At 42.6% G+C, this 22,867-nt stretch overlaps 1 protein-coding gene across 1 annotated transcript in view; it reads left to right on the top strand.

Annotated features, from left to right (window-relative positions):
• The first annotated feature begins 271 nt into the window (after window positions 1–271).
• Window positions 272–22,867, top strand: part of frs2a (fibroblast growth factor receptor substrate 2a) — a 76,328-nt gene continuing 53,732 nt past the window's right edge. The window contains exon 1 of the mRNA XM_063217181.1: window positions 272–769. The gene's annotated coding sequence lies outside the window, so the exon portion shown is untranslated. The remainder of the gene's footprint in view (window positions 770–22,867) is intronic.

Here is a 22,867-nt window from a genome sequence, read left to right as displayed (position 1 = left end):
ATAGTGTTGTGTATGGTATCATGCAACAGAGTGCTCATTGCACAATATCACAGTAATGTATCATTCCTAGTCATGTGTGGAAGTGTAAGGGATGTTGATCCTTTTGTGTACTTTTAATAGTCGCACAATGACTGTCCAACCAGGAAGACACTAAAATGTTAATAGTCTACAATTGAATATAGTTCTAGTATTTGAGTGAGAGGACAACCGGATGGGCGATGAGAAGTTTTAGCATAGATTCCATCTACCAGATTTGTCTACTGCATTTCCAAAATACAATGTGGGAACACCCACTTTTCCAAGTTACTACGACCCGGATGTATTCGTAGTAGCGTTTTGCTCCAGAACGAGGCCCTGTGCGATCAAGTAGGACAGTAGGAGTTGCTGTGCGATCGAGTGATTTACAAGGCAGGACGGGCTGTAATTTGCTTGAATGTGTTTTGTTACTATTCGCATACATTGTAACATTACTGTTTATTTGCGGCGAGATTGTAACAAATGGCGTTCTAAAGGGGGTAGGCGAACGTGGGATGGCTTTGTCGGTGACTTCATTATAGAATGGGACATATCTGAAGTTTTGTGTTTGTTTTTTCGCGCTCTGAGAGAGGACTGTGTGGAGTTTGATTTGGGCTGCTAGTTCAGACGAATTTCACTAACTAATGTTAGTTTGCTTGCATAATCGTATTGAGACATATCTCGTCGCCGAAATATTGGATTCCGGGAACTTTTCCATTTCTGCTGCATCCACTCCCCTACGACGGATAATATCGTAAGTAAAGTCACTTTCCTAACTTCTCTCTTTTGAGAAGACGGTGTGAGAAAGTGGTGTTAACTTTCTTCTGTGTGTGCATCCATTACGGTGTTATAAGTTGACGAATGTCGAGAAACGCACAGTCCCAAAAAATGTCCAAAAAGGAGGTAAAAATCATGTTTGGGACGATGGTCGCGCTAGCTGAGTGAAAGCGCTAACATGAAGGCCAGGGGTGCATTGAGAGAGCGCTAGCCAGCTGTTTGTTTATGTAGAGATTACTACGGGATTTTTCCCCCATCCTACGAGTTGGCTGAACTGATTTGTCGAAAGGCTGCATTCCTTTCGCCCTTCAAGTGTGAACCTCGTAAGCAAGCTATGACTGAAAATACTTTAACTTCATCAATTTGCTTTACTGTAAATGTTAAGCATTCCAGGCATTATAGGGTAGCCTATAAGAAAGGAATTTCCCCTGTTTCTTTCTACTCCAAACTCCTCTTTTGCCCTTTCTTGGGTTTCTTCTTCTTCTTCTTCTTCTTTGGCCATCTTCTCACTGAAAATGAGATTATTGATTATTGTAATATTGTTTTTCTAGAGATATGAGAGCAGAACCAGAACGTTCTGAAAAGCATTCTTCTTCTTCTTCTTCTTCTTCTTCTTCTTCTTCTTCTTCTTCTTCTTCTTCTTCTTCTTCTTCTTCTTCTTCTTCTTCTTCTTCTTCTTCTTCTTCTTCTTCTTCTTCTTCTTCTTCTTCAGTAAAATGTCGGTGGCGTGTGTTGGGGTGTTAATTATGCTACTTAGAAAAATGAAGAACATGTTGGAGTTGATGTAACGCGGCATCAAACAGATAATCTGTGGGAGTGTTTCAACTGGAATGCGGGTAAACAGTGCGAGATGGGCACGCTGATATTTCTGGCAGCGTCAACCACAAAGTGGAACAGGAATTTAGCCTGTAGCCTGCATCGTCACACCTGAAGACATTTCATTTAATTGATGTACAGTACACAGGCGGCTTGGAAAGTGACACCCTTGGCATTTCTATTTCAGATGCAACATACATGTAGTGGACGTTCCAGCAATACCCAATTATGGTAAATGGAGATATCAATGGGGTTCCTCTATGGGCTAAGCTTTTTACCACCAATACATTGTCTCTTTATTACCACCAATACATTCATTTCCATCGAAATCGAAAATGGATAGGCGGCCTACACCTGGTGTCAAGTGGTCTTATCTGTTATAATTACCTTTTAACGAGGGAGCGTACTTTCAGCTTGATGACACTAAATGATATCTTAAGGTGCTGATATCAGGACAGACCTTCTAAAGACTGTAGTCCACTCAACTCTGTGAAGAATGAAAATAAAGAAGCTACATTTGACCTAAATACGATGACTCCTACTGAACACCTCCTCATATTGGTCGTTGTAGTTATCGTTATGGAAGATGAAAATGCTGACCTTTACTCTGCCCTCCAGTGTTGGGTTACCATCCAGGCGTTTATATAGCCTCTCAGTTCCTGCATGCAAGCAGCTTCCTTGAATTTTGTGTTGATTGATTGTATTGTCGTTGTGCAGCTAACCTATGTTTTGATTTCATCATGATGCCCGTACTGTTAATTGATTGCCAGTCGCAAGTCTTCACTTGTAGTTTTTTGTCAATATTCAGTGTATGTGGCTATGTAAGCAGGATCATTGAATTCTCTTTCTATGACTGTGCTGTTAATGATTCCTAAACTTGAATCTTGGGCTATAGGTCTTGGCAGTTATCAGTATGTGATTATGGTTTTTAAATGAAGGCTCACATTATTTCTCTCTGCGGCTCCAGCTTGACAGTTTTATTGACTGTTAAGTGTGGACTCATCACACATTACTGTCAGTGCAGGTGAGCAAGGGCTCTGGAACTTGCAGCAGCTGCTCAGCACTCAGCCACGCAGAGCACTAGGCTGTTTGTGGGTATGAGTGTGTCTGGTTAATACATGTTGCGTAACCTTTTCATATAGGAGTGGTCATAACAGGACTGAGTTTATTGCACTTTTCCCCACATGGCTGGCTAGCTGGCTGGCTATAAGATTGTGTACGTGCGGAAAGAGAGAGTTTTTTTTCTTGTCTTGATTAAACTGACATGAAGAGCTTCATCCCGAAGAGTTATACATGCAATGCAATGGGCCCCCACTGTCCTTGGCCCTGGTACAACTGCCCCCCCCCCCCCCAAAACCATCACCCAGCGTCCAGTGAGTCAGCTTCTCTGACATCAAAATGCTCGTAATAAGTACATACAACTACAAAAACGCCTGCCATCGTGCTTCTTGTAAAGCAGTGGTTCTCAGCCTTTTTTCAACAAACGCCCCCTTGACCTCATCATAAGCCCCCCAACGCCCCCTTGACCTCATTACAAGCCTGCCCTGCCCTGCCCCCAACTCAACTGTATCCTTCTCTATTGTAAAGTGACACTGATGTTGAAAGAGCTGGCCGTAAATGCAACCCACTAGGCTCAGTCATGACTCCATTAAACCTCCTGGTCCAGGGGTGCGTTTCTTGAAAGCGTAGTTGTTAGCCAGTTAGCAACTTGGGTAGTTGCCAATGGGAAAATGTATTGCAAACAACAAAGTAGCTAACATACCTGTAATTAGCAACTATGGTTTTGAGAAATGCACCCCAGGCAAGTTGCATCGTGGCAGCTCAGATCTAATGTGACTCAGCAGGGAAGGTATATCACCCTGACAAGGCTCTAGCTGTAGGCAAGAAATAGAATCAAGCAAGCACACTTAACTTGGACAGAGAGGCACCACAGAGAAGGCCTGAGTCATAGAGGTTTATTACCGATCACCGTGCGATCAGTGGGTGTACTATTTTGACATGCATGAGCCTGAATACTTCTCGATTATATGCATAGTTCTAGTGCAGTTAAAAAAACTGTAGTTGTTCTAGTGCAGTTAAAAAGGCTTTTATGCCTTTATTTGACAGGGAGAGAGAGAGAGAGAGAGAGAGTACTTCACATCACCTGTATGACCCCTTGTACTTCTGCTCGTGTGTGTGTGTGTGTGTGTGTGTGTGTGTGTGTGTGTGTGTGTGTGTGTGTGTGTGTGTGTGTGTGTGTGATTATTATATCCCCGAAACGCGGAGCGTCGGGGATGTAATGGTTTTGCGTGCACCGCCGCCGCGTAAGGTCTTTCGTGTTAACGCGATAACTTTTGAACGGATGTTTGGATTTGTCCCAGATTTGGTGTGTGAATGCTCTAGGGCAGGTTCATGAACTGATTCGAGTTTGGAGGTCAACAATTTCAAGATGGCCCAATTCAAGATGGCCGAATTTTTGTTTGGCCCATTACTTCTGACCGGGTGGATGGATTTGTCCCAGATTTGGTGTGTGAATGCTCTAGGGTGGGTTCATGAACTGATTAGAGTTTGGAGGTTAACACTTTCAAGATGGCCGAATTCAAGATGGCCGAATTTTTGTTTGGTCCATAACTTCTGACCGGGTGGATGGATTTGTCCCAGATTTGGTGTGTGAATGTTCTAAGGTAGTTTCATGAACTGATTCGAGTTTGGAGGTCAACAATTTCAAGATGGCCGAATTCAAGATGGCCGAATTTTTGTTTGGCCCATTACTTCTGACCGGGTGGATGGATTTGTCCCAAATTTGGTGTGTGAATGCTCTAGGGTGGGTTCATGAACTGATTAGAGTTTGGAGGTTAACACTTTCAAGATGGCCGAATTCAAGATGGCCGAATTTTTGTTTGGTCCATAACTTCTGACCGGGTGGATGGATTTGTCCCAGATTTGGTGTGTGAATGCTCTAGGGTGGGTTCATGAACTGATTACAGTTTGGAGGTTAACACTCTCAAGATGGCCGAATTCAAGATGGCCGAATTTTTGTTTGGTCCATAACTTCTGACCGGGTGGATGGATTTGTCCCAGATTTGGTGTGTGAATGTTCTAGGGTAGGTTCATGAACTGATTCGAGTTTTGAGGTCAACAATTTCAAGATGGCCGAATTCAAGATGGCCGAATTTTTGTTTGGTCCATTACTTCTGACCGGGTGGATGAATTTGTCCCAGATCTGGTGTGTGAATGCTGCAGGGTAGGTTCATGAACTGATTCGAGTTTGGAGGTCAACACTTTCAAAATGGTGGAATTTTTATTTGGCCCATAACTTCTGACTGGGTGGATTGATTTGCCCGGTAACTCTTTAATTTAATGGCTCACCATAGAGCTGGGCGGTGTACGGTTAAAAAACCGTGATCTCGGTTTACACTACACAAGGTTCTCTTTTTGATTAGAGACGGTTTTGTTGTTGTTGTTTATAGCCTAGTATGTTATGTGCGTGAGCTTCATACTCCGTGTCACACTTCCAAAGATTCTTCTAATTCATAAGTCTCTGACACTTCATTTCAACTCTGCTAAGTCCACTGTTGTTGCTGTTCTACTAGGGAATGTCACCACAATGTAAGATGTTGATTGAACTAATAAAATAATTGGTTACGCGCTAGAGGCTAGTGAGAGTGAAACATGATGAACACACATGGCATGGATGAATCATGACAAACATTTCAATTCATTTAGCCTACCTTTGATCTCACAAAGTTAAATAAAAGGCAATTCTATGTGGTGCTATGTTAACAGGCTACATCAGTTATCTGATTCTTAACTGTATTTAATTACCATCCCAACTGTGTGCGCAGTGCTGTTAAGACTGCTTATAAGCTAAAGTAGCCTAGCTTTCAAATGCAATGGGCAGACAAGATACATTGCTACATTGCTATATTTGTTTGAAATGATTTGGAGGCAAAATAGGAGCGAAACACATCGCAATATGACACAAACTACCGGACAAAATACCTTCTACGTTGGATTTGGACTTTAATTCAAAGACAATATGCACACAATGTCAAGTAAATCCGTTTGTTTTCAGTGTCTGTTTTCAGTCTGTTTCGTTTCTGTCCCACTGTTGTTTACTCGCTAGTCCAGCGGCAGCGCAACGCGCCGGATGTGTTGCCAGGTGTAGAACGACAAATAAGCCATTAGTGTTGCCAGGTGTAGAACGAAATAAGCTATTTTGGGCTGTCTTGGAAAAAAAAGCCCAAAACAGCTGCTTATAATCATTTAAGCCTTCTTCCTTGAAAAATCTATGACACCCTGGTCAAGATTTTAGGTTACTTTATGAAATGCTGCATTTTCCCCTTTGTTGGATAGGGAAATATAAACTATAAATTATAGAAAATATTATTGAAATGAAAAAATGATAAAATATAAATGGAGATTAATTTAAATTCATGATTTTATCTCATTTTAACATTTAATTTGAGATCTTTTCCTCAGAAAGATTAAGATTTGGGGGGAAATCGTAGCATATCAAAAAACCGTGCCGAAAACCGTGATATCAATTTTCATCAAGAAAACCGTGATGCTAATTTTTTCCAAAACCGCCCAGCCCTAGTTCACCATTTCAGTGAATCTACCATATCAGATAGGCCTACAGTGTAATAACCAGTGTAACAATATTTAATACCATGTAATACTAGTGTAATACCGGTGTAAAAATAGGCAATACCAGGTACAGTGTAATAACCAGTGTAACAATATGTAATACCATGTAATACTAGTGTAATACCAGTGTACAAATATGCAATACCATGTAATACCACTTACACACAAATAGCCTACATGATATAAGTACAAAATTGGTACATGGTGTCACACTGGTATGACGTGGTATTAAATATCGTTACACTGGTTATTACACTGTACCTAATGTGGTATATCCACTGTAATAGTGAACCATTAAAACAGTGTTACCATTTCAGGGCTCCAGACTAACTTTTTGCACTGGTTGCACTGGTGCGCCTAAACATTTTTTTTAGGTGCACCAGCACAAAATTTAGGTGCACCCAAATGTTTTCACCACCCCATACACACACGCACCTCAGCTTTAAAAAATAATAATAATAAATAATAACAATAGCAATAATAATAGCATAATAATAACTTATTATTATTATTATTATTATTATTATATTATTGTTGCTATATTTTAAAAGACCCGGAGCCTTTCATGTGCTATAGGCTAGTCTTCCAAATGTGCTCCTTATAAAAGACATGACAGTAGGCTACCTAACTAACACATCTTGGCTAAGCAGTTTGGCTGGTAGAAAAGACCAAATTAGTAGCCTTTTAGTCAGTATGTGTTTGACTACTAAGATCAACATACCAGCCTTTTCTGCAACACGGCACAAGCACAGAGTTACAATATGAAGATAGATAGATGGATGGATGGATAGATTTTTTTTAACAAACCCTGCTAAAAATGTCATGATTTTTAAGATCATTTGACACAAATAGCGTAGCCTATGTTTACAGTGGAATCTGAGGTGAATTGGTTTTTGTCTATTTCCCCGTTTTTGAGCGCTCTCCCTCTTCATAATGATTGTGGTATCTTAGCAAGCGCTACGAACAGACAGGACAGCACTAGTGCGCTCGCTCGCTCACTCTCTCTCTCTCTCTCTCTCTCTCTCTCTCTCCCTCTCTCTCGTGCTGTCTCGAGGTGCATGAACGATGCCTTACCGACTGATAGGCAGTATGTAGCCTGCCCTAGTCGCTATCAAAAAACTGTCACAGAGGTGAGTCCCGACAGACTAGCGCGTCACCTGTTGTTTGGCCAGCTCTGCACGCAGCTGAAACGGGCAATTATCCGCACCCGTCTGCGTTTTTGTGTAGCAATGTTTAATATCCGCTCAAGCCATTTAGTTTTTCCCCGTGATTGTGACTCTCTCGTGTTTAAAATATCCTCAAGTCATTTTGCTGTTTTACCGTGATTGTAACTCTCTCGTCCGTTGCAAAACTCGCCTGGTTGAGAACACAAAACTCGCTGGCACATGTGAACTCGGAAAGTTGAGCGAAGTCGAACATTCTATTCTGAAACGTCGGGCTGCCTGTGAACGAGGAAGGGGGAGAAAGCTACCGGTAGTTCAGCGGTGTTGAAGGAATGACCGCATCGACACGTTTTATTGTGTGATGATGGGCCACTAATGTAGAATGACTGTTAATTTTATGTCCATTAAAACGGTTGTTTGGTAATTGATTTTGTTGGGTGGTCGCACCGGTGCGCCTAAAAATATTTTTTAGGTGCACCATGGAAAAAAATTGGCGCATATGCGACCAAATTGGTCGCACTCTGGAGCCCTGCATTTGCCCCATTTTTAGATGCGTCCCAGCATCTCTATAAAGCTAGATTTATGCTTCAGACGCATAGCCTCTGCGTCCGTCCGTTTTCTGTCTGTGCGAGTCCACGCCCCCCTCGCATAGACTCTGCGCCCGTCGTCGAGCGCCTCGAAAAAATTCTAACTATCCGTCGGACGGACGCGGAGTACGCAGACAAAAAGGCGCTATGATTGGTCGTCTCGCTACTTCCTTGTTCTGTTCTTGTGGCAGCGCAATGCCAGTAGTTTGCGAGGGCAGAGCTGTATTCTGTAAAAAACTATATTAATGCCTTGTGTGTAAATGTGTGTAAATACACAAAGCTACAAGCTAAATAACAAACAATGCATCAGTTGAACACTCGTGGCACAATGCCTGCGGTTACTACCGTTCCTCCACCGAATGTAAACACACATCGGCAGAATCAACTGTCTTTACATGCTTGCATTTTCTGCTCGTGAAAACAGACTGGGTATGTCAAATAATGATACCAGTGCATTGCCTTTGCAATTTGTGTGAAAATACCTAGCTAACCGGTTTAGAAAGCAACATTGCTTAATAATGACCGCAGTGCTTAGCCTACAATGTAGTGAAAGTAATCGCGCAATTTCAAATGTGGCTCGCAACGAGACCTCGGACCTCGCAGAACTCGCAGATGCATGAATACAATGTTGGTCCGTGGCCAATCCCAAGCAAGTTTTCACGAGCGCAGTTGCAGAAGTCTAATCTGACCTTAAGAGGGTCTGTCTGTCCCTCCGTCCGTCCGTCCGTCCGTGTGAAACGCATTCCTTGAAACGCATTCCTTCAATTGTTCCTTCCTGTGGCCACAAGGCGGCAGAGTTGGCATTTTGGACCGGAGCGAATGCGTGCAAGCCAAAACGGCCACAAGGCAGCAGAGTAGGCATTTTGGACCGGAGCGAATGCGTGCAAGCCAAAACGTAGGCCACATGATATGTTACCAAACCGGCAAGACTGATTGCATTGTGAGATAACTGAGGGGGCCATTCAATTTTCGGCATTGTTTTGCGTTTGGACAATGGGAGGCAACTTTATTTTGGTTCGTCAGAGACTCGCGGAAATGACGATTTAGAAGTCGGCAGGCAGTATTTCACACAGATGTTTGTGCTCAGATAGAGGGGCGTTTGCATTGCATAACGCTCCACGACATGGAACTGTAATTAGTTGACAGCCCGCAGCGCCTCTAAACGTGGACTTTTTTTTTCTTTCATAACATTTCACATTTCCTCCGCTTTTGTCCAGTCCACAAAATCGGGTTCAGGCATCTGTGTGTAGCCTACGAAAAAGGGCTGCCTTTCAATATTCCCAGCGAGTTTACTTCTGCCTTTTCAGTGAGTAGCCTAGTCAGTGTGCGCTGCGCTCTGAAACATGGTGCTAGACAGCTGGGCCAATTTGACATACGGTGTGTTACTCGTAGGCTACAAAGGGAGGTTCTTTCGTTGGCGGGCTACCCCACAGGTGCTTTCCGTTGCGCTCAGAGAGAGCACGGGAGAGAACGCGTCTTTCGTAATTGCTTTGCAGTCGTGTGAATTTGGTTAACTCTGGCACGGAAGCTCACTGCTTTGTGCCTTGACGGTGAAGCTGATATTGAAAAATAAGCGCATATCACCTAAAGGGTGAACCCATAAGCGCATGATTGACCCAAATGGTTTTATTTATTTATTATTTGTCGATGTTTACATTCTTTCCCACATGCACATGATGCTGAAATGGCGTGATACTAAAGGTTGATACTAATAAATGTCTAGTAATTTGTAATGTAGCCTACTTGATCTATGTGACATTTGAAATCATATGGTTCTTTTCCAAATCCAAGAATGATAAGCTTATTATAGCCTAAACTGCAAAAAATAAAGCCATGTCTCGCCATTTTGTTGCCTGCCATATTATTTGCAGTTTCCATGGGCAATATGACCAATAAACAAAAAGTACATCCTTAGGGGGGCGTTGACAGGTTAGGAGGAAGCCAGGGGGGGCGTTTGGGGGGAAAAATGGCATAGTTGGAACTGGCATAGAGGGACGCATCTGTTTTCCGCCTGTCGGCCTTGTTTCCTTAATTTTCACAATAGTCATTTGGTTTTAAGTCTATGCACGTCATTGATCTATGTATAGATATTAAATATATTTATTTTATATTTTGTATTTATCATAAACGTTCATGAAAAGGTGGACGGGAGTGGAAGGAATGATTGGGGACTGGAAGCGTCGCGTTTCGGGGATATACCTTAAGCAGTCGAAGGCGACTGCACAGGCAGTCTTGTTGTCAATGTCTTGTTGTTATGTTGAGTTTAACTGCACATTGGAGACTGGCCAAACAATTTGAAACTTCTGTGCTGACCCTGTTACATAGATTTGATTGATTGTTTTTGACAATAAAGTACACTTGACTTTGGGGGGTGGGGGTGGTAGGGTGTTATCTGAGGCCAGAAACAAACACGGGTCCCTGGCGTAGCAGTCAATGCCCCTACCATTCGAGTCAGGGCTGGGGCCTTAGTGTACGTTTGAAATGAGTGTAACTTCTCTTTGTAGTTGGGTCAAGTAAAGTAGTGTCCCCTTGTGACTATGAAAAAAGAAAGATTTTACCCAAAGTGCCTTACAATAGAGGACCTAATCAAGCTGTGACTTTGAGTCTGTGGAGGAATGCACAGTAAGCCGGGCTTCACAGTTTTTGTGCAACCAGATGCAGTGAAGGGGGTCATCCCAATCCTACCCCATTATCTCTCTCCCTGATTTGAACGTCTCCATCTTCAAGCGGCGCCCTGCGTCAACAACAGCTGAAACACTTAAAGAAATGTTAAATTGGCTTACTAAAATGTCTTCTATGCTATGCTACATGTTTATGACATGAGTAAACCAGCTTGGTCACCTAAAGGCTCTGCCGCGACTCCTCTGTTTACTTGAGAGGCCATAGGCACAAGCTTTAAAATGGCAAAATGAAGTATGAATGTATGGATAGTTTTACATGAGTCATCTAGTGCTGCTATTTGGCTGTTTAATTGCATAAGTGGTCTTCTTGACCTGTCAGGACTTTGTCAGACTTGTTATTCTCCACTGTCGTAATGCCTCCAGGGTGTCTGGCTTTTTAAAAAGTATTTTCTGGAAGGGCTGATGAGGTGTGCCAACTGTTTTTCATAAATTAGTGTGTGTGTGTGTATGTATGTGTGTGTGTATGTGTGTGTGGTGTGTGTGTGTGTGTGTGTTTGTGGTATGTGTGTGTGGTGTGTGTGTGTGTGTGTGGGCGGGCAGGCGGGCATGCCTGTGAACCTTTCAAGTCTTGTTGTGGCCACCGGCTACATGTGTGTAATATGGAATGTAACACTTACCCATCGCATGTTGAAGCAAAACTAAACCCACAGAGTTTAACTGTAGTTGTGTTGTGGTGAAGTTTGTGCAGTGTATGCCTGCAAGGAAAGTAAGATATTAATTTAAGCTTTACGTTTCAACCAAACTTCACCTGTGTAGATCATGTCAGGTATTTCTATAAAAAGATGCTGGTATGGGGGGCGCTGTGGCGCAGTGCGCTAAGCCCCCCACATTTGGGCTTGCATGCCCACCCTCGGGGACCCCGGTTCGAGTCCGGCCGGGGTCATTTCCCGATCCTCCCCTGTCTCTCTGCCCCATTCGCTTCCTGTCACCATCTTCAACTGTCCTGTCAAATAAAGGCATAAAAGCCCATAAAAATATATTAAAAAAAAAAAAAAAAAAAAATGCTGGTAGATAATCACAACACATGGCATCGTGGTTAGGGCTGGGTATTGCAGCTATGTTCCTGTATCGATTCGATTTCGATTCTGAGGGTTTTGAATCGATTAATCACGATTCGATTCGATTCAATTCGATTCACTCCGAATCGATTCAATCCGTTCCCTTTTTGGTGCAAGTATTTCCCCCAAAAGATGCTGTTGCCTATTTTTATATAAAAATGTCAAAGGGCTGTGGCTTGACAGTGTTAACAGATTGCTAATTTGTAATAAGTAGGCCTAGGCCTAATTGACTAATACCTACTGGGTATTTTCCATAGACCTAAATGAAACAAAAAGAACAAAAAGAAAAAGAGCAAAAAAATCGATTTTGTGCCCTGTGAATCGATTATGTGAATTTTAAATGATATCGATCGATTTTCGATTGAATCGATTATTTTACCCAGCCCTAATCGTGATCAATGAAGCCTATCGCACTTAACTTACCAAAATGGTAGGTCTGTGGGAGGTCCATTTCGTTGATCTCCCTGATGTGGTGTTACTGTAGGGCTGTGCAGATATTGTGATATCAATATTGCTGTCAAACAATATAAAATGTCATAACATCCAGTTGAAACAATATTTTTGTCATTTGTCTATACTCTAATACTGCCAAAAGTTAGGTTACGCTAAGCGCAATACATTTCCCTCCACGTGAGCCGTTATGAGCACAGAGCAGACTTGCTACCCAAAACTCAGCTCTCTATGGTCCTCCACTCACACTGCTGAAGGGAAGGGAGATTGTGAATTGTTTAAGCTTAGCACAATTAATTGACTTTAAAAAATCGTCCAAAAAAATCGTGATGTCAATATAGACTGAAATAATGATGACGTGATGTTGATTTTAATCCTAATCTACTTTCAGTCAGGGAAAGTAGCATTATATTGCATTGCTTTAGACTAGTTTCAGTATTAGAGTGAATTACCAGGAATTATAAAAAAAACTAAGATGGTGTTGACTTGCTCAAGGGCAATTTGGCACTGAATGAGGGTGTGTGTGAGAGATTGGTGCTGGTTACAGTTTGCACTGGCCCACACACTTTGAATACTTTTAATGTCTACTGTGGGCCTTTTAATTGTGATAGGATAGTGAAGTTTGGACTGGAAAGTAGTGGGAAGGAGGTGGCATATAACTGGGAAATGTTGCCGGCCAGACTCGAACCTAGTTCCCCATGTAGGCCTACGTATGGTACTGGTGCTAATCGCAATGCACCTCAGCACCCATCTCACGCACATTTTTAACCTCCAAGTATGTTACCCCCTCATCTCCAACCCTGTTACAATCCCAAGACCAACTCCTAAACAATTAGTCCGAGAATGCCATTCTGGTTGATAATCCTCCCCTTTGAGGGCGCTTCCAAATGTCACCATGACCTGAGCCTTGTTACTGGGTTCGAGAGCAGCAGAAAACACAGTGTCTCGTCCTGTTTTGCACAGTACAGACACGGAGGCTTAAAAATAACACACACAAAAAAAGTTGTACTCATTCAACGAGCAGCCCACATTTTGGAGTCATTTCAGCTCTAAATAATGCACACAACACATGCATCTTAACCCTGTCAACTTGAACAACAACCACCCCTTGTATACCTTTACTGCCCATCCTTAGCACACGAATAAACCGGCTGCGACATGAGTTAGGCAAGTAATTGACTTTGTATTGAGTCGCGCGACAAGCGATTCGGGCGAAGGCGATTCGCACATCGAGAGCGACAGTTTGTAGTTGAACTCCTGGGAATATTATGCGGATTAGCTATGACGCGGTTCGGCGACAGCCACCACAGGCAATGGGAATGTTGGAATGCTTGCATTCTGCTTTTAACGGACATACTCTAGTCGCTTCAATCGCTTGTATCGCTCTAGCAGCACAGAAGCGATTCTCTGTCGCTTGAGTCTCGTCGCGGCCGGTCTATTCGGTCGGTTACTGTCTCTACTGTCTACGTACTTTTTTTTAAAGGACTTTTTTGCCTTTTATTTGACAGGACAGTGAAGATTATGGACAGGGTACGAGTGGGAGAGAAAGGTAAGGGTGGATCGGGAAATGACCTCGGGTTGGACTCGAACTCAGGTCCCTGGCGTAGCCTAATAGTGTGGTCTCGAGCCACAGGCAAGTTTGAGCCATGGCCAAGGCTCTGTACTCTTTTTTTTTTTTGTTTAGGACGTTTTGACGCTTCAGAACCACCTTGATCGGAACAGTAGCCTAGCCAACATTCACGTAACCACCACCCACCATCTCGACCTCACAGACGCACTGAGGTCCAGTCAATTGTGGTGAAATGATTTGACGTTTTTTATATCTGCTTCCTGCCCCAGCATGGAGAAGAAGGGTTAGGAGCACAGTGCAGGGCTCAATATGGTGGCTGGTGTGTTTGCCCAGTGAGTCAGCTCTCTCGTCTCCACGGCTATTTTACGACCGTTCATTCTAGTACGCTTGACGCGCACTGTGACGCCATCCGTGTGTGTGTGTGTGTGTGTGTGTGTGTGTGTGTAACTCCAGTGCTGATCTCTGTCTTGACGTGCTTTGTGACGCTGCACTTGTCATCTCTGATTGAGTTTGAAATATTGATGTTCTTACATGTTACCTACTACCAGAGCTCTAAACACCAGCCAAACGGACAAAAGCTGGTGAAGTTTCAGTTTGGCTGGTAGAAAAGTCCATCTTACTAGCCACCTTGGCCCATTAGTGAGTGTGTGTTTGGCTAGTAATGTTAACTTTTGTCATGACTAGCCAAAATGGCCTGTAGATGTTAACTTAGAGCCCTGCCTACTACTGTATGTGGCTCTTCAATATTATGCGTTGGGCTTTGACAGTGTTATTATGTAACCCCACCTCGGGTCTCCATGCAAGATTTGCGTGGATTTCCTTGTGAATTTTTGTTTATCTGAAAATCTGCAGAGTGTAGAAAAATGTGCATCAAACCATGCATGAACCAGTTTTCAAGCACATTCTCTTGGTGGGTGGTTGACGTTTAAGGCCGTAACACACTTAAAGGAGGAAACATATTCAAATTCCTGAAAAAATGGTGGAAAAAAGAGAAAAAAATGGTGATGTCAGTGGTCCGTGGAATTTCGCCCCATTTTTGGGAAAATGTGTCCTGCAGTGTGACATCATTGGTGTGACAGACATTTCTGTAAGATACAATAAAAGGATTAATATTCTGCACAAACATATCCCCCATGCTCTTTGTACTGTTGTTCCTTTAACCCCCACCCCACACACACACTACTACCCACCCGCAACCGCAACACCACCCACACACGTATGTATCATACAGGCAGACAACACTGTGATCTCACTGCATGGTTTCACTGTATTACATGTAATAATTGTGTGAATGTAACAAATACATCTCCTGGTATCCTTATATCCTTGCATGATGCATGAAAAATAAGTAAGGTTTGAGTAACACAATGCCGAAGCATGTCACACCACAGGACATGCACTGCATTGTGGCCATTTTAATCCTTTTGTATTCGTGACTGACCTCCTAGCTCATGCTAATTAGATAATGATATTGTGTTGAACCTTAATATGTGTTTTCACTCATAAAAAACTTTTTTTCCTTCCACAAGAGCGGTCACACCACGGGACACCATAAATGAACCTAAGCATTGTGTGACAGAAACATTGCAATATGTAGACATTAAGAGGTTAATAGTCACCTTAAACTTCCACACCACTCTCCAATAACTGAGGTATAACTGGTTAGGAGCCTGTCTCTCTCTGTAAGACCCTTGTAGTTGGCCTTGCAGCTGCCCGTCCACAAACCTGACTTACATGTCACCCCGCAGGACGCAATTTGTGTTACGAAATTGAACTTGTAGTTAATATTACTGTATTAAGTTATTTTTCACATTCACATTTTTTAATATAAGGTTAATATTTATGCAATCATGCCAAATGCTTTATAAATGATTCAAAATGTTGTTGGTTTATTTTATAGCTGTATATATTCCAGGTTTTATTAATGTTTCAGTCACACCACAGGACATTTGACATATTAACCTTTCCATAAACAAAAATGTTTCTTCTCATCTAAGACTATTATGAAACATGATGTACCACATCTTCTTTAATTTACATTTGTTTTCAAGAAAAATATCAATTTTGTAGGTTTTTAGCGTTATGTAAAAACAGGGCGTCATGTCAACCACCCTGGTACATTGTACAGTTTCACGTTAAGTCAGTCCCAACGTTTGCTTGAGAAGTTACACAAGTTGCAATCGTAACGCCATCGGTCAACCATGCCGTTTGGGAAATGTTCATTGTTATGCTCTTGGTCAGACCAAGTCTCGAAGAGATTTGAAAGTCGATGATAATCAGGCAAGGGGGGGTCCATCATTATAAGTTTTTGTGTTGATGGACTGACTGTATCACTCAGTTTTGTTATTGCCTATCATATAACTTACAGGACCGGGGACTGGAAACATTAGTCTATTTCCATTTGTGTATACTGCATGTGTGTCTGCCGTACGGTGCAGTGCATATGAAAGTGAAGGGGTGTGTGTGTGTGTGTGTGTGTGTGTGTGTGTGTGTGTGTGTGTGTGTGTGTGTGTGTGTGTGTGTGTGTGTGTGTGTGTGTGTGTGTGTGTGTGTGTACAAGAGAGAGTGAGCTCTGGCTTTGTTCTGTGTTAGGAGACTGATATCAAGCACCTGGTATCTGTGTGAACAGAAGACGTCAAAGGGTCTGTGTGTGTGTGCGCGTACATACTTATAAGTGTGTTTGTGTGTTTGTCTGTTGTGTGTGTTCGGGGAGTGGTGCAGGCCCTCAGCTGTGTTAATGTTTAATGGGAGAGCTGCATGCGTGTGCGTCAGCAGGCTGCCTCCTTGGAGGAGAGTCCTCATGCGCAGCGAGGTTACAGCGCTCGCACACACGCACATGCACACACTCACTCTCACTCATACTGGCTCACTCTGAATCGGTTAGCTCACTACTACCACCAGCGCTAAGAGCACCATGTTTTCTAGTGCTTCCCACAGAATTCTTATTATCAGTTAGTCAAGGAAGGTGGTGGTGGTTGGCTGCTATTAGACGAGTGACTGTCATCATGGGAAAGGCTGTGCTGTGAAGTTTCATATGAAATCTGATACGAAAACCCCTAAAAGTAAGCATACCTTTTTGGCGAAGTAAGTTTATATTTCATTACATTGGAAATACATACTACACATCATACTACGACATTATATTTGCAACACTAGAGCTTTTCAGAAGACCTAGTCAAGGTGACAGGTGTTTGTTGTCAAGGTGACCGCCTTAAAGGGACACTGTGTGAGATTTTTAGTTGTTTATTTCCAGAATTCATGCTACCCATTCACTAATATTACCTTTTTCATGAATACTTAGTACCACCACCATCAAATTCCAAGTATTCATTATGACTGGGAAAAATTGCACTTTTCATACATGAAAAGGGGGATCCTCTCCATGATCCGCCATTTTGAATTTCCAAAAATAGCCATTTTTAGCTGCAAAAAAGAGTGTACTCGGACCCTACTAGAAAATATTTGTTTATTACTAGTAAACTTTCATGTAAAGATCAAATTTAGCAATAGGCAGCCCAGTTTCAATGAGCAGCATAGTTGCAGTACCTTTTTTGACCATTTCCTGTGTACCTTTAACTATAAAGTGCTGGGAGAGACCCTGCTCTCTCTCTCTCTCTCTCTCTCTCTCTCTCTCTCTCTCTCTCTCTCTCTCTCTCTCTCTCTCTCTCTCTCTCTCTCTCTCTCTCTCACTTCCCCATACCTGGTCTGTCTGTAGAATTGGTGGTTGATTGTAGCAAGTTACAGTGCTCACACTCACTCACACTTTCTCACATGCTGATTCAGTCTCTTGCTCACTCTGCCTCCGACAGTTAGCAACTAGTACCACCATCACTGAATCGTGCATACATTGCCCTGTATGCCAGATTGCTAGGGCTGTAATGATACACTCAACTCATGATTCGGTTCGTATCACGATTTTTGACCTACGGTTCGATGCACCTCACGCTTTTCTTTTTATGATTGTTTATAGGTAGAATAGGTAAAAGGAGTCATTAGTAAAGTTTAAAAATAATAACGTCATTGATTTGAAGCTTGGAAGCACCATCACATCATATTTTCCGAACTGAATGGAACAAAACTTTGAAAGGGCGAATCACGATTAGGGCTGTCCGCAAATAATCGAATAATCGTTGGTCGACCAAAAAAATTACTAGTTGACCGAATTCCATTGGTCGATTGGTCACAAGGGGGTAAAGAAGGCTTCAGTGCAGTCTTGCAGTAGCCTTCAGTGTTGCCAGATTGGGCTACTTGGGATGGCCGTCTGCGGGTAAAAACGGGAAAATTTGGCGTTTTTTTCTGCCTTTTTATGCCCATAGAAATCAATGTAATTTGCTGAAATTGGGTGGAATTTAGCACATTTACGGCCATTGGTCGACCAATAAAATCCTTGGTCGTGGACAGCGCTAATCACGATATTGCCTTCATGCATCATGACAGTATATCGTGTCGTGTTTCTGCATATCGCGATTTCTTGGTTCGATACAATATTGTTACAGCCCCACAGATCAACAATACAGCCCTGTGCTGAACATAGTTGAGTTAAACTGAGCTGGCTACAGAGCAGGACTTAATAAGTGGCTGAAATGAGAGGGGTAATTTTCAAGCCAGAGTTAGAGAGTTGACACACTGTGGCTCTAAGTTTCTTAGGTGTGTGTGTGTGTGCGTGCGTGTCCATGTGAAAGATGGAGGGAGATGGAAAGAGACAGAGGAGTGTAAATGAAATGCATCGCCAAACTGTTTTTTCCCTTCCTGTGCAAATCAGATTTCGCAAATTCTTTACTTCGGAGAATTAGTTTCTCATTTGCAGGGCCCACTGTCACTGCTTAGTAAGCTCTCCTAGTCGCACCCTTTCTCCATTTTCTCATTTGCCTGACAAATCTCTTTCTCTCGCTCTTTCACCTTCCTAGTAGGACTCCCTTAGAACTGATTAGAAAAAACACTGAGCCTTGTTTGTTTTTGCATAGGCTGCAGTGCATGTTCCCTGGATGATGGATTTGGAAATTATGGTTGTGGTTATCTGAACATTGATGACCTGCCAGGTTGGTGGGTGGAGTAATTAACCAGTGCTCTCCCCCCCTATTCCTCCATGACTGAGGTACCCTGAGCATGGTACCGTGTACCGTCCCGCCTCACTGATCCCTTGGACCGCCATTGGTGAGGCATTAATGCAATTTCGTCGAGTGCAGTGTTCACTGCAGTGTGCTGTGTCACAATGACAATGGGAGTGGGAGTTTCCCAGTGACAGGCTTTCGCTTTAATTGGAGGGCAATGGTTTGAATGGTTTGTTTACTTTTGCCACACACCGCGACTGGATCATAGACTTTTTTGTAAGTTGCTTGAGGTAAAAAATTGACTGCTAAGTAATTTCACTCATGTAATGTAACTCTGAAAATCTGCAGCTAGCACGTGAAAGCATACTTCACTCAGAGTCACTTTCACTAGCTGGTTGATGAAGGAAGGTAAGTCTTAATGCTTTTAGTTGCATGCAGCAGCTACATGTTGGTATGCCTGCTGCTTTGCAGTCTGTCTATTGGAAACTGGTTTGCTTTTTGGATTGTGCAATGCAACTGATGTGTGTGGACTTTGCTGACATCTGAGCGTATGCTGGCCAGGTGGTCACCATCCCCTCACCCCTATAGTAGGGCTGGGCGGTATACCGTTAAAAAAACGTGATAACGGTTTCACCTACACAAGGTTCACTTTTTGATGAGAGAAGTTTTTTCTTTTAAGTTTTTATTCCAAAAAAGTGATTAAAATAGAAATAGAAAAGTAACACTTCAGGATTTTATCTCATTTTTAAATTTAATTTCAGCTTTTTCTTCAGAAACATTGAGATGTGGGGAAAATCACTGCTTATGAAAAAAAAATCGTGCAGAGAACCGTGATATTAATTTTCCTCAAGAAAACCGTGATACACATTTTTTCCAGAACCGCCCAGCCCTACCCTATAGTCCTCGGGGAAATAAACACCCCAATCATGGTATGGGTGTCAGGAGGTATTTTGGTATCCTTTTCTGTTTCACAGTCTGGCTTGCCACACTAGCATTATGGGCTTATTTTGCCACATGTGTTGTGATTTGATGAATACAGTTAGTTAGTGTTTGCCCTTGTCTGAACTAGCGGGCTCCAACTGCAGGGTGGTGAGTGGGGGGAGCTGGAATCACAGCAAGGAGTCCCTCAGCAGGAGACCTCTGGCTCGGACCCTGGCTCCGGTTTTGTTTGGGTCGGCCTCCTCTTGCTCCTCTTGTCCCATCCTCTGCTCCGGCTTCTGCCTCGGCATGGGAAGATGTTAGTCGACTAACGCAGCCAGAAAATAAACAGAAAATGTCTCTTGCGTTTAAGACTTAACAAACTACTGTGCAAAATCCTTTGCCACCCCGTTAACTCTCTGCCCACTCCCCTGCACACTCTGCTGCCTGCCTGCTAGGGTTTTTTGCAGGCCCTAGTATATACCGTCACACCTCTCTTCGCTCAGATTGTCTGGAGGTTATAGAGTGCATATTGATACTCTTCACACTACACAGTTTGGGCTTAGTCCCCTCAGTTGTTTTATGCATCTGTCAAATCATATTTATTTCAGTTAATTCTGTGTATGATGTGGAACTGTCAGGGTTCCCACACGTCCTGGAAAACCTGGAAAACCTGGAAATTTAGAGATGTGTTTTCAAGTCCTTGAAAGTCCTGGAGATTCACCAAATGTCCTGGAAAAAAAATATTTGTCCTGGATTTTTTTCCCTTCAACCTTTTCCCGATTTTGTTTGTGGTATAATTTTTACTCTTCTCCGAGTCTAGACATGACGATTCAATTTATATCCACCTATTGAATACATTATTGTCCACACACACACACACAGTTTGGTCAGGTTGCCATCTTTGATTGCACTTATACACAGTCATATTCTTTGACTCAGTGTTGCCAAAAGTCGCTACAAGTCGCTAGTTGGCTTGCTGAAAAGTCGCTAGCTGATATCATGGCGTTATATATCTCTCGAAAAGCTGCTTACGGTCATAATAGGCCTCCAAATAGGCAGTGCTAGCACTTCCTTACAAAAAATTGTAGGCTACTGCTATCTTTTTTGGAGATCAGAGCTTTCAGTCTCACTAGCCAATTTGAAAGCTAGTTTGATCTTTGGTGTGACAAGTCACAGTAGTCGCATCAATTGTTTGTATGCAAGAATATTCCACAGAAAAAGAAACTGGCAACAAAACTGGCTTGCAGAAAGACAGAAACCACTGGCCACAATGGTTGGTGAGCAAAGAAGTCAAAGTCAAGTCTTGTGGAGAATGCATTTAAATCCAAGTACACTCATTTTTGCGATAAGAGAGAGACTATTAAGGTATTACTTTCTGAGATAATGTGACATTAATGTGAGTTTACATTGCACTTTCATTTAAGTCCAAATAAGCGTTTTGTGATCAGAAAGCATTTCAATTGAACAGAGGCTGCACGTGCTGGGCTTGCGAAATTTGACATAGGGGTGTGGTCGCCAAGCTCCAGCAGATTCCTACTAGCGGGACAGCTGGTGATCTTCAACCGCAGCCCAGGTCAATACCTTTGGACAAAGAACATAGAATGGATAAGAACGCTTATTCGCAGGAAATTGCATTGGCCACAGTGTAGTACGGGGGCGTAGCCCGGGGACACCATGCGCAGTGGATGCAAGGCCATGATCAATACAAATTGTGACACTGGAAACTCCGCAATTTGAATTGCATTTTGGGTGCGAGGAGCTGCTGCTAGTTCCGGCCCGGTCAAAATAGGATGTCCTGTCGTCAATGTTCAGTTTGTGGTTAAATTACAGCTGTCATTCAGCCTTAATTACAGCTGACACAAATTCACTATGTCTTATGACCTGTTCCACACTCCAGCCCTGGCGGTAGTGGCTTTGCATTTTACCTTGCTGCCAGCACTAAGCAAATAACGTACATTGGATAAGAAGTATCACTCAATGGAAAATGCATTGGGTTAGGTGTAGTCCGAGGACATTGCTTAAAGACACTGTGCTCATGGTCAGTGGGTTCAACGCCATAATGGATAAAATCTGAACTCTGTAACTTCGCAAAATTGGTCAAGAGAGGAGATCCAGTTGTCAGTGTTTAATGTAATCCCTCCTATGATCACGAGTCTCCTTAGTACTAACTGCAGAAGAAGAAAGTGACTCCCCTTGCGGCCATGCCATACTATGCTCTTATGACGTCTTTGGACGTACCCTCTTCCCTGACACACTGTACTCATTCATTACAACTCATTTCAACTAGGGATGCACGATGTATCGGCCAGATGTATCGGTATCGGCCGATATTTGACATTTCTCAACACATCGGACATTGGTCCGATGGGTAAAACTGGGCTGATGTTAACGCCGATGTTTTTTTTAATATGTTTTTTTTTATATGACTTGACGGTGACTTTCATTGTTTGTCTTCTAGTTTTTATCACAGGGAGTTAAGAAGTGTTTTTGGAAATAAGAGGACATTCAAAAATTCTGTTTGTTTGCATTAATGTCATCTCTGTTAAAAAAAAAAAAGAAAAGAAAAACATCGGTATCGGTTAATATCGGTTATCGGCCAAAACCGCAATATCAATATCGGATGTCGGTATCGGACGAAATTTTTGACATCGTGCATCCCTAATTTCAACCTTAAAGGGACAGTTTGGTCAATTTCAACATGCAGTTGTATTGCTCACGCTACCCTTGACTTGTCAGTACCTGGTGATGCCACATTTTTTCGGCTCAGCCCTTTCCGAGATATGAGCAATTCTAATGGGGGCAGCGTTTGTTTACATTTTTAAAAAATGAAACATAGGCCAACTCCAAATATTTTCCCAAAAGGTACTGCTGTTTGCTAGTTGTCTGCTGATGTTTTATAACCTTTCGGATGTTTTTGGGAATAAATAAAAATGTTTTTTTGAAATGTAAACAAAGAGCTGCCCCCATTACAATGACCAGGATCTCGGAAACGGCTGAAGAAGAAGAAAAAAAAATCTCAGGCACTGACAAGTCCAGGGTAGTGTGAGCATTACAACTGCATGTTGAAATTGACCAAACTGTCCCTTTAAAGTCACATTGTCTCTAAAATGCATTGTGTGTCGCTGTGTATGTCCAAATTGTGGGTCCGA

This window comes from Engraulis encrasicolus, chromosome 15 (assembly GCF_034702125.1).
Source record: "Engraulis encrasicolus isolate BLACKSEA-1 chromosome 15, IST_EnEncr_1.0, whole genome shotgun sequence".
In the NCBI taxonomy this organism is placed as follows: domain Eukaryota; kingdom Metazoa; phylum Chordata; class Actinopteri; order Clupeiformes; family Engraulidae; genus Engraulis; species Engraulis encrasicolus.
The sequence above is the reverse complement of the archived record's forward strand: the minus strand, read 5'-3'. Positions and strand labels throughout refer to the sequence as shown.